We start from the raw sequence: 9701 nt of genomic DNA on the forward strand, positions 1-9701 counted from the left end.
ATCAATTCTAGTGATCAATAGTTTTTCTTTCGTTTGATTTTCTACACTCGATCGCTATGCAACCCGAAACACGCAATTTGACCCAAGAGGAATGTGCCCAAGTGGTAGTTTTGCGAGAAGAAGGGTGGACATACACAAAAATTGCAGAAAGGTTGGAGTTTCCCATACAAGTGTGTCCAGAATGTTGCAGCGATTCGGGGAGACAGGTATGAATGTCCGAAGACCAGGACAGGGTAGACCACGGGTAACAACTGCCATTCAAGAACGTTACTTGAGAGTTTCTTCGTTGAGACAACGGTTTGCAACCGCACGCCTCCTTCAAAATCAGCTTGAGCAAACTCATGGGGTGCGAATTAGCACTCAGACAGTAAGAATTCGCCTCAGAGAATATGATTGAAGGCATCGTGTCGCGGCAAGAGGCCCAGCTCTTACCCCAGCCCATCGAAGGGCGCGTTTGGATTTTGCGAGAGAGCATATCCATTGGGAAGAGGTTGATTGGGAAAGAGTTCTCTTCACAGATGAGTCTAGATTCTGCCTCTACCATTGTGATCGACGTTCCCTTGTATACAGACGTCCACATAAAAGATATGCTCAGTGCAATTTCCTGAATACTACTGGTTTCGGGGGAGGATCGATTATGGTATGGGGTGGAATATCTTTGACTGCTCGCACAGACCTAGTGGTCGTTGTTAATGGAGCTATGAATGCTGATAGGTATATAAGGAACATTCTTGAAGAGCATGTAGTGCCATTTGCCCCATACATTGGTGAAAATTTCATTTTTAGGGACGATAATGCCAGACCCCATCGTGCGCGCATCGTTCAGGAGTACCTTGAAGAGGTTGAAGTCTCTCGAATGGAATGGCCAGCAAGAAGTCCAGATCTCAATCCGATTGAGCAGGTTTGGGACAACCTCAATAGAAGGCTGAGAAGTTCAGAAAATCATCCAGCTACTCTTAATGACTTAGGAATCCAACTCAGAGATATCTGGGAAGGATTAGATCAGAACATTTTAAGATCACTCATTTTGAGTATGAACCGTCGTTGCCGAGCTGTAATTAACGGAAGGGGTGGAAATACCAAGTATTAAATCACTTATCAGCATTCCAGTATTTTGAAAATTGTTTATTTCTCTTCTTTCACATAAGATTCGGTGAAATCCTGAATTTTTCTTCCATTTAATGTGTCTTGTTTCGTTCAAAACCTTCCCGAGAGAACATAAAAAATAAGTTATAAAGTCAATGTAGAGTTAACTTTCATTAAAATTGAGATTTTCAGAATGTGCGTTAATTTTTTTGCGCAGTGGATTTCAAATCGATATAGGACTGGTCATGGTCGTTGCAATAATATGCTCCTCAAATGACATTCTATTGAAAGTCCACTATGTTAGTGTGGTGTAGAAAAAACCATAAACCACTTGGTGAATACTTGTCCAATTTATAAATTTTATGGTGGTTTCCGAGCTATCCATTTAGTTTCAGATTCTTTTTTTCGCTTACTTCAAATCATAATAATGGAAACTAACATTTATTACTCTTTATTTTCTTTTTTGTTTTCAGATTTTTGGGAGTAGAAATTGATAAGCGTCTAGAATGAAGGAAACCGTTTGTCCAAGTCAACTGAAATACATTCCAAAGATTGAAACCACCCTGTAGCCCCAAATCAAAAAAATTACGAACAAATATCTCATATTTACCATCCATTCCCATATTGCTCTCTCCACAATTGCACTCTCGAATTCAGGTACACTTACAAATGATCGCATTTATCATCTTTTCAAGTACTTATAGCAATGAATGTATCATTTGCTAAAATCGTTATGTTCGTGAGACATCTATTAGTATTAAAGGAATAAATTTTCAAAAAATACCTTTACGTCCTGATATAATTTATGTTGGTATCCACTGGGAGCAGTGCCGACTGAAAGATTTAAATCCTCATAAATGACCTTATGGACACTAATATATTTTTAACTTTTGTGTACTGCGTACGTGTTACATATAGTTATACTTTGTGTGGGTGTTTTGGTCATGTTGTATTCTAAGAAACTGAACTTCCCTAAGGAGGAAGATAATTCGAATAAATATGCTGCACAGGACAAAAAGTATTTTTTTGAATAGGTATTTGGTTTATTAATATCGATGTGTATGTCTGTTGTGAACAGGTGAAATGAATTTAATGACATTATATCCCTTGGAGGTTAGCAAGTTGTTTGGTTTTTCGATCATATTTCTTTTTTGTGTTTTCAAAGCTCTTGCAGGATTTTTTGATATTGAATGATTTAATGTGCAATGATACCACATTCGCTATATTTATTGCTAGTTATTGGAAATCTCTACCAAAGAAGATTTTTCAATAACAATTAAGTACTGATATAAATTGAATTTCCTGAAATTTCAGATGGACGTATTTTTTAAATTCTTTCAAAAGTTAGCTCCAAACTAAATAATTCGGTAGGAAGAGATTTTGATATCTTTTCTCGAGAAGAGCGATAAAAACAGATCAAACTAATAAAAAACGAACTCAATAATGAAACTAAAAAAAATGCTGAACGATAGGTACCAAACTGATAGGTGACGCCTTTTGAGTACCTACTTAAAAAAATATTTGCTACATTAAGATGATTTATGTCTAGAAAAAAGGCTATTTCCTCAATGACAACTTTAAAATGGTCACCCACCTTCGACGCGTTGCATAAAAGAAACCTCAAGAGATAGCATTCAAGTCAACTTCCCACAACTCAATAACGTGTTAAATTTCGAAGACCATTGATATGATATCTCAATATGGCGCCTCTTATCTAATCCCCGGTATACTATTAATTAAAGTGATCCCTAAATCAATGGTCAGCGTGCTGTGTTATCTATTACTAGTCTCGATTTGAAAGCATTATCCGATTTCTCAGACAGAAGAATAAGATCTTGGTTACCTTTCCTTATCTTGGTCTTGCGTTGTATAAGGTTATTAGCTTTATTCGTTTTTAAATGAAGAGGTCGATGCTAACCAGAGAAACGACGAATTTATCGAACTACTTGATACTAATTCTAAGTGTTATCTTCAGATTAGATGTGATCATTTGATGCTTAACCGAGGTAGGTATCTCAATTAAAATTCACGTAGGTGTGTAACCATTCACTGGTTATTTTGGGCTTCAGGAATTCCTGTGATTGTTTTTACTATTTATGTTGTTCGACACTTTTTTCTAACGAGTATTTGCATTCTTCGTGTTAAATATTTTTATTTTTGCTGTCCGTTATAAAAATAATAAAATTGTTAATTCATGATTTACAACTATTGTTAGCACGATAAAACTGTTGCTTTCCTGGTAATTTTGAAACTCTCAATTCGATCGAGATGAAATTTTGTATTAAATGGAGACCTCCATATAAAATTGCGTGTTGATCACACTATCAGAACCATAGAAAATCAAATCAGAATATCGAAAAAATACCTAATAAAAGAAGTTTCATTGTGATCTTAAGAAAAATCGAGTTCATTGAATTTTTATTTGATTACTGGAACAATATTCATAGAATTTAAAAAAATATTGAATTGCAGTTGTTCCAAGAACCTTTTTTGTACTTGATTGATGGCAAAACTAAAGGGAACATCCAACACAATACCATCCAGTCTTGACCACCACTTAAGCACCATTCTTAAGAACTTAATTTTTATAAACGTGAGTATCATATTTCAAGAGATCGATATCTGTTTCAACAATGAACAAATTTGTTCGACTCAACGCATGTCCATCTTCCTTTAACATTAGATCCTTCAATGTGTGATAACATCTCTACACTGGACCAATATTGTTTGTTTGGAGAAATGTCAATTAGATTAAAATGTACCCTTTGAAGGCCTCTAATTTCTAAGTTTTCACGAAAGCTGAAATTTGTCGGTCTGTTGTCGTGTTAAATGGGTTGATGTTAATACAAGTGTCGTGCTTTTCAAAACAACATTCATCTTGTTTGAAACAATGATAACATTGTTTAGATACCCTTTCAAATGGGGTTGTTTTAGACCTGGTAAAGGATTAGGTATGAACAAGGAAGGTCATTGGATTATATTCGAAGATACGTACGTAAACTTTAACGGAAGATGGAGAGTGCCATTTCGCTTGTAAGTTGCAGAGTTTATCTGATCCAGACTTATCTAAAATGGGGATCGAGCAGATTAACCTGTACTTTACTTCTTCGATAACGGTTGTATTTTTTGCTGGGTATTTATGGAATGGTCGTCTCTGTGTGTAGGAATGTCTGAATTTTTTTAATAAAATCGTAAGATAAAAATAAAGATATACTTTAATTTCGACAAGAAAAAGTGGAGAAGTGAAATTGAATTATTTTTTGTATAAAGTGAATAGAAATCTGGATTAAACAAATCGAGAAAACAAGTCTCCCTAAATTTCCAATAATTGAATTAAACTTTCAATAAGGTTGGACTACACAAATAGTTTTTTCTTAAAAGAAAGCAGTACCTGAAATAATTGCTAAACATTAATTCTTACAATTCTTAATGGATTTAATTCGAACTTTAAATTTAATAAAGAAACAGAAAATAACATCGGTAATTAATGTTAGTTGCCACCTCATGTGGACCCCAAGAGGGGATAAGGGGGAAAATCCATTATAAATCGCAACCTTATACACTGTGTCCGTAAAGTATGGAACAAATTCATTTTCAGCTAAACAGACCATTTTAAGGAATAATCCTGAAACACGTCGATTTTTTATTTTAATTTACCGTATTTTAAAATAGTAATCTAATATACAGTAATGACGTCACCGTCATTTTTTTCAATGGAACACCCCCATATTGTCCCAATTTTTCGATTACTCTAGCTGATCTGATTCCAAAAATGTATCACATGTTGATTCCAATTGGTACAGGGTGGACAAAAATACAATAGTTTTGTGTGTGCTCATAAAGTAACGCGTAACATTCTTCATTAGTTAAATTAACAATATTATCAAAAATACTTATTGTCTAGCGGTAATTGAATGTAACACCCTGTATTTTGTTACATTGTTAGATTAATAAAAATGAGCTGTTTCCAAACATGTTTGGTACTTGTGGTCTAGCAGACAGAATATGAAAGAAATTATTTCTTATTTTTATACATTTTTATTAATCTAAAAATGTAACAAACTACAGGATGTTACATTCAAACCAAAAGCCGCTAAACAATAAGTATTTTTGTATTTATTTTTTATTGTTAATTTAACTACTAAAGAATGTAACGCGTTACATTATGAGCATACACAAAACTATTGTATTTTTGTCCACCCTGTACCAATTGGAATCAGCATGTGATACATTTTTGGAATCAGCTCAGCCAGAGTAATCGGCAAATTGAGACAAAATAGGGGTGTTCCATTTAAAAAAATGACGGTGACGTCATTACTCGAAAGTATTTCAACCTATATATTAGATTATTATTTTGAAATACGGTAAATTTAAATCTAAAATCGACGTGTTTCAGGATTATTTCAATGGTCTGTTTAGCTGAAAATTAGTTTGTTCCACACTTCACGGACACAGTGTATATCAAAATCATATTATGAGTGAGCAAACTTTTTTAGAAAACTTCTTCAAAAAAAGGAAAATTTATGCATGCGAATCTTCAAGTTTTTTGCGTTCGAATATAATAGCTTACACTTCGACAATCTCATAAAGTATCTGTAAATTCACGACATACTTTTTGAATAGAATGAATATCGGGCCAAAAAGTCAGAAAACATTTGTTGTTTCTCGTTGATTTAAATCGAATTCTGAATCAGGAAACTATTACTTCTCATTAGTGATCACATGATTTTTGTTTGTTGTTATAAATTAATCTCCCATTATAATAGTATTTAAGGATTGTTGGTGTAAATTTTTACGTTACTTATGTGTCTTTGTCGAATCTAAACCAAGCCAATTGATCTATAAGGATCAAATCGTGCCTCAGAATATCATCAACTTCTTCCCGATGAAATAAAATACGCAGCAAATCCAGCATCACAATGAAAACGCTGAAACATGAACGCCAAAAAGATCTAATGAATGGCAGAACTGGCCAACAGAAGAAAGAACAACATTAAAAACGAAATAATGAAATGAAAACTCGCCAAGTTCTGCTGACCACAAAGAGATCTATTTAATGCCCTGTCCGTCAACATGATTCCTTGTGAATTTCATGGCTTTCGAGCTCGCATATCGTTTGTTTCGGGATTCCGTTGCAACGCACGCCTAGACTTTGAATGGCACGTGGTGGAAAGCGCAGAAAAGGCTCAGGTTTCGAGATAATTGTGCTAAGGGAGGCGGCCCTTTAATAAGCTGTATACAATAAACATGCAACAAAAGGCAGAGACTGGCATTTTCAGCCAGAATTAGCGAATTCAACTGACCATTAGCAGGTATTATCTGTTGGAAGCTTCTGTTGTGACTGGACATAGGTTCCGCCAGCTTAAAATTTCTTGGATGTCGGTATGGATCATCGTAAAACCTGCTTTAGTAGCTGGCCAGTCGTGTTGAAACATCACGGTTTTGTATGGTTCGATTTTGATGAATGGGTGAATTTTGAGGAATATATTTGCTTCGCTAGTGGTCTTCAGAAAATTCTTCAGGCTGATTCAATACTTTATTTTGAACGTTACAGTTTAAATATGCAATAGATGAATAATCTCTAAACCAACAATATATGGTTTCCCAAATGAATATTTTCAGGAAATCTATTTAATTTCATGATGAAATTTTTTGACTATTCGGATTTTATGAAAGTGCATTCGTTATGTTGAATACAGCAGACACAAAACTTTGCTGAAGTAAAAACTTCTTTAAATAGGTTAGATGATTTTTATATGTGTGTAAACTAGAATAAAAACCAAAAGAACAAGAAGATGCAAGAAACCAAGGATGATTCATCGGGCTCTCTCATCGTTTCATTGTTAAATGAAGGTGACATTTTAATCTGTGAAAGTGAGGGAGATGTCCTATCTCCAAACGAAAATACAAATCAACGAAGATCTTAGAAATATACCTTCTTTAGTTGCTTGTAGGGATTCATGACTACTTGACTTGAAATCAAGCTCATGAAAAATTACATACTTGAGCTTGACTTGACTTGATATCAGATATTTATTGCTTGACTTGATATCAAGCTACTTGATATTACTTGAGCTTGATATGCACGCATCGCACGCCATATATTTCTGGAATTTCGTGCACGCTTAGACTTAATAAGGGCATTCCTCGAGCGCCAAGAGACTGAAGCATTCGCCAGTGCGACTTCATTAGTTGTTTTCTCACATTTCTACGAAATCTATTGGCAGATTTTGGTATTTTCAGATATATCTTTCCAAACTTGGCCAAAATGGCCAAGGATTTTTCATCAACGCCAGCATCTTCAGCTCCTATTGAAAGACAATTTTCCAGAGCTGCTCTTACAGTTACAAAAACCCGCAATAGGTTAGGCGACAAATCTTTAAGATGCCTCATTTGTCTTAGATCCTGGATGGAAAATTTTGAAATCAAACAAGGAAGTTTCTCAGTATTAAGAAACTTTTTTTTTATTATTTTTCATTTTGTTATATGATTTATAGTGATTTAATTTATGTTTCTATTCCAAAAATTTAGTTGATATTTTCGGTTATTTATACAATAAATTTAATCAATAAAAGTGTTTTTTGGAAGGTTCCATCTCATTTCATCCTTTTTTTATTGTTGTGAAACTACACAATTAAACTGCTGAAACTCAAGTAGCTTGATATGATTCAAGTACTTGATAAATAAATGCTTCAAATACTTGACTTGAGATTGAAAAACTACTAATTGATTTGAGCTTGACTCGATTTCAAGCCAAATAGCTTGAATGTTAAGCCAAGTCGAGAATCCCTAGTTTTAGGTACTTTTCAATTTCGGTATCTGGAATGTTACATTAAAATTATAACTAGGATAATGAAAGGAAATTCAATGAAAAAAACCGAATGATCATTTTATGAAACTGAAGAAAACCAAAGAAATCTTCAATGTAACCAACTCTAATGGCTGTTCGAACTGAGATTCTCGTCCCAAACCTGAATCGAAAAATATCGAGCGGATATCATGAGAAATTGGGCCTATCGAATTAGTGTAACAATAGAATGGATACATCATTTCTTAACTAATGACATTAACAAGCCCCTATAAGCATATTAAGTTATCTAGTCTAGTTAGCACAATATACCTCCCGAGGACAAACAAACTTCTCGCCTCCTACTCCAAATATATCATTCGATCACATGCTGTACTTCTTCAGTTCGAATCAGCTGGTTCCTTGTTTTTGTTGGGAAAACTGCGGGATATGAGTCGAAGTTGAGAGACTACAGTGGCTTTGATGAGTAACCGTTTTTTCAGCTTTTCGTGCCGCAAAGCTTTGTTAGAATGTGGGATCACAGCGGTGTAGGTAACTGCCAAAATATAAAATATCATTCATTTAGTGGGCTTTCCATTGATAAATGACAATTCAATAAAAAATTTCGGAATTATTACTCAAGTGTCTGTTTTCTTGTGAATTCTTTGTTCTTTCAAATGTATGGAATAGAGGGATGGGGGTAATTATTTATATGGAAAAACTGATAACTAGTAAGGGTGAGAGACGAAATGAATCTGTCTTCTCCTTCTTTTATGAATTATAATTCTCAACTAGGTATAATGGTTTCAGTACCAAAAGTGGGTACCAAAAAAAGAAACAACAAAAGTGAAGCTAAACGCTTCAATGCAATTCCTAATAATTAATTAAATGAACATTAAAGAGTGTATAGGGTGGGCAAATTTCGATATTTTAACAACTTTTAAATTAGAAGGATTGACAAAATCTGACGCCCCATTCTCGTTCTCTTTTTCTGAGAAACTAACATGAGTATATATTTTTGGCCACCTTCTTTGGTTTCTGAGTTATAAGCTAAAATTGGAAAAATGGCAATATCGAACAAAATGTATATCTTCTCTAATACTGTTGAGGAATATATTTGATAGTTGTAGGGATTCTCGGCTTGGCTTGATATTCAACCTACTTGGCCTGAGCTGGACTAGATCAAGTCAAATAGTAGTTTTTCAATCTCTAGTCAAGTATTTAATTATCAAGTTCTTTGAATCATATCAAGATCCTCTATTTTAAGCAGTTTTATTGTGTAGTGTCACATCAATAAAAAAATGATGAAATGAGAAGGAACCTTGCAAAAAACATTTTTATTCATGGAACTCATTGTATAAAAGAACTGAAAATATAAACTTTTTTGAAATAGAAACATAAATTGAATCACTATAAATCATAACAAAATAAAAAATAATAAAGTTTCTCAATTTTGTGAAACCTCCAGGATTTGTTTGATTTCAAGATTTTCCATCGAGGATCTAAGACACATGAGGCATCTTATAGATTTGTCGCCTGATCTATTGCGGGTGTTTGTAACTGTAAGAGCAGCTCCGGGAATTGTCTTTCAACAGGAGCTGAAGATACTGGCGTTGATAAAAAAATCCTGGGCCACTTTGGCCAAGTTTGGAAAGGTATTTCTGAAACTACCAAAATCTACCAATAGATTCAATAGAAATGTGAAAAAACTACTAATGAAGTCACACTGACGAATGCTTCAGTCTCTCGGCGCTCCAGGAATCCCCTTATTTAATCTAAACGCTCACGAGATTGTAAAAATATATGCCGTGCGGCGCGTGCATATCCA

Source organism: Harmonia axyridis, chromosome 7 (assembly GCF_914767665.1).
Source record: "Harmonia axyridis chromosome 7, icHarAxyr1.1, whole genome shotgun sequence".
Taxonomy (NCBI): domain Eukaryota; kingdom Metazoa; phylum Arthropoda; class Insecta; order Coleoptera; family Coccinellidae; genus Harmonia; species Harmonia axyridis.